A 3,871-nucleotide genomic window follows, 5' to 3' on the forward strand; every position below is an offset into this window, starting at 1 on the left:
TTGTGCTAGTGCACAGTCACCACTCACTCCTGGATCTTCGACATTCCATTGGCAACCTCAGTGCGCTTGAGTATGCTGTACAGAAAACTTTAACCACTCTCCTGTCGGGAGTCCCAGTTCATCTCCCTCCAGGCACCAGCACTTCCCCCCAGTGGAAATTTAGTTGTTACCATGGTAAATGTGGAGGACAGCTAGTGAAACTAAAGATCTGCTGGCTCATTCTACTTCCATTTCCCAGACAAGAAATTGATTATTTCCATCTTTTTTTTTTTCATTTTCATTTACCCTTTATTTATACAGGTAGTCTCATCGAGCCACAAGAACTCATTTTCAAGAGAGACCTGTTTAGGGAGCAGATGGTGGGGTTAAGGGCCTTGCTCATGGGCCCAGAGTGGGGCGAATGAGGGTGGGGGCAAGTGTGGGTAATTCACCTACCCCACCCACATTTTTTTTGATGTTGTCGGTACCGGGCCGTGAACCGGCGATCTTCCAGATCACAGGCCCACCTCTTTAACTTCTGCGCCACCACTCCCCACACTCCCCTCTGCTGTGCCTTGGCATTTCCTGGATCTTATTGACACCTGTCTGGTACCTGTCACCAGCCTAGATGCAGGCATTCGCCCACCCCTCCTGCTTCTCTTGGCTCCACCAGCATGGAGTGAACCTGCAGACCCCTGGGCCCCCTCGTTTGTCAGACAGCAGGCCGTGGTTTCTGCCAGGATTGGCTTAGTGAAAGCTAGGTCTCTGACAAACAAAACTTTCATCCTGCAGGACTTTTTCAGTTCCCATCATTTGGATTTCCTCTGAGTCACAGAGACCTGGGTTGAGGCTGATGACTCCAGTGTTTTTGTGGAACTTCTACTGGATGGCTGTTCTTATCTAAGCTTCCCTCGGATGTCAGGCCGTGGAGGAGGAATGGTAGTGATTTATAAAAACTTTAAATGCAAGCAGTGCTCTGCACAGTCTTCATTCTCCCGCTTTGAGGTGACTTTATTTTTGAGGTGAGTCACGCAGACCCGGTGCTGTGCGCTGTCATCTACTGCCACCTAGATATAATAAGGACTTTTTGAACAACTTTTCTGATTTCCTGACCGGAATAATGATAAACAATGATCAAGTCCTTATTGTTGGGGATTTTAACATTTATGTATGCTGCCCAGAGAAACCGCTGGTGAAGGACTTTCTCAGCCTCACTGACTCTTTTAACCTGGTTCAGTGGGTGGCTGGTCCCACACATGAACATGGACACACGTTGGACCTGGTTCTCTCTCATGGCTTGTCTGTGACCGACCTAGAACTATATGATAATGTGATTTCTAACCATAGGCCTGTTTTATTTGATGTTGGTTTGTCCTGTGCTCCAGTTAAATCCTGTGCTCCTGCCCAGCTAAGTAGAGTTTTTAACGCTTCCACTGCTGGACAGTTTTCTGCTGCCTTTGAACAGCTCTGTGCACACCCTGAATCTGTTAATGACGCTGAACAGCTGAGCTCCTGAGCTCCTGGTTTGACTCCTCCTGTCAAATCATTCCGGTCTCTGTGGCTCCATCTAAACTGGTGCGGCCTAAAGCCAGAGATGAACCCTGGTTTAATGAAAAAAACTCTTGCAGCCAGACAGGAGTGCCGCAGAGCTGAACGTAGATGGAATAAGAATAAACTGGAGGTTTCATTTCACATTTTAAAGGACTGTCAATGTCAGTAACAGAACACTGTCAAAGAGGCCAAAAAACAACACTTGTCAGACATTATTGTGTTCAATCATAATAATCCATGTGTCCTTTTTAAACCTACTGACTGTCCTGAAGGCCCCACAACCTGTCTGCCTGGAAGCCTCAACTGAACTCTGTAAAGACTTACTGCAGTTTTTATTATGCCCGAGCAGCAAAGCGCTGCAAAGGCCTATTGTAATCGCTCTGTTCAGGCCCGAGCTGCAATTTTTTCCGCCAAATGAATTTGCGTTTTGGGGGCCTTAACATATCCCAAAACTTGCCAAATTGGGGGGACACATCAGGACCGGTGAACAATTAAGTATTTTAAGGGCGTGGCAAAAATCGCAACAGAAACGGCTCAAGAGCACCACCTACAAATTTTCAAAATACCTTCCGCTTTAACCTTAGTTTGTCGTAGAAACATGAAATTTGGTACGCTTGTCCAATTCCCCAAAATGCACAGAAAACCCTCTGGCACCAACGTTGGACGATAAACAGGAAGGCGGCCATTTTGGAATGCCGGCCCAATTTTCACACCTTTCTGGCAGTTTACAGCCTCCACATTTGAACGAACTCCTCCTAGGTATTTCACTCAATAGGTTTCAAACTTGGCCATTTTGGTCAAAAGGAATGGGGGACGCAAAGTTATCTAAACGTTTCTTTTCGGACCATGCTGAAGGGGCGGGGCCAGACCTCAAAGTTTGACATCTTGCCATGAAAAACAAAACGCTAATAGCTCCTATACAAAAACTGTCTGAGACATCAAACTTCAGTGATTGATCCACATCCGGTCTCCTGCAAGACTGAATGGTCAAATCATGACAATACTTAAGCCATGCCCCCTGACAACAAGAAGTATAAAGTTTTACGTTGAACGATCCTTATCTGACCCCTGTTACCTGATCAGCATGATAGTGTGTCCAGTGACTGAAGACATGTGGTGTAACTTGCTTTCCAACATTGACAGTTTTGGGTGGAGCATGTGGGCAGCGCAGTGTGGCAAAGACGTAACACCGTCACCATACGTTTGGCTCTAAATTCCACAGTTTTGAACCGAGGTGAACAAAAAACAGTATGATCGATCATTATCCACCCCTTCAACAGGAAGCCATGATAAGTGGCCAATAGCCTACACAGCACCCCCTAGAATATTTTAAAACTTGAGCACCAAACCATTTTTGGACCGATAATTCTGAAACTCAGTGAACATCTGTATCTTCTCAGGACCTATGAAAAAGTCTCTTGGAGCCCTGGTCCAAAACCAACAGGAAGTCGGCCATTTTGGTTCAAAGGGTCATTTTTGGGCATTTCTAATTGAAAATTTTAACAATCACATCCTAGGAATTTTGAAGGATTGCCTTCAAACTTGGTTGATATGCCCTTAAGACATTGGAGAGTAAAAGTCATCTAAAGCTTGCGTTTTTGTATATCTTAAAGAGGCGTGGCCAGGCCTCAAAGTTGAGCTTCACGCCATAAATTGCCAAACACTATAACTTTCACATTGAAAGACCGAAATGCATGAACTTGGCATGACTCATCCCTGTTGGATGCCCGACGATCCACTGAGGTCATATTTTTACGTCATCAAAGCCCCGCCCCCTCAGAACAGGAAGTCTCCTTTTTTACTTGGAATGCTCCCTCTTTAACACCATTGACCTAATCTGGATGATCCTGTGTTAGAAGACAGATAATATGGTCTGACTTCATTTAAAGAGCAAATCTTTTTGCTTGTATGATGAGGGTGTGGGCGTGGCAGCGTGACTAATTAAGAAGTGACGCCATTGTAATACGTTTGGCTCTAAATTGCACAGATTTCAGCCGAGGTGCACCAATATCACTATGATCAACCATTATCCACCCCTTGAACAGGTAACCATGATAAGTGGCCAATAGCCTCCACAGCGCCACCTACATTTTTCCTACAGTTATAGCTCAGTTATACAACATCCGATCTGTACCAGATTGATTGTGCATCATCAGTGAGGACTTTTAGACACATTGATATTGTGGTTTAACATATGACTCTAGTGCGCCCCCTAGATTATTCCAACAGTTATATCTCAATGATACATCATCCTATCCACACCAGATTTTTGGTGCGTCATCTGTGAAACTGAGTGAAGCTGACACCCCACCCACTTCCAAAATTAAAGCAACTAGTCTGA

The sequence above is a fragment of the Nematolebias whitei genome, chromosome 2, assembly GCF_014905685.2.
Source record: "Nematolebias whitei isolate Nwh7 chromosome 2, NemWhi1, whole genome shotgun sequence".
Classification (NCBI taxonomy): domain Eukaryota; kingdom Metazoa; phylum Chordata; class Actinopteri; order Cyprinodontiformes; family Rivulidae; genus Nematolebias; species Nematolebias whitei.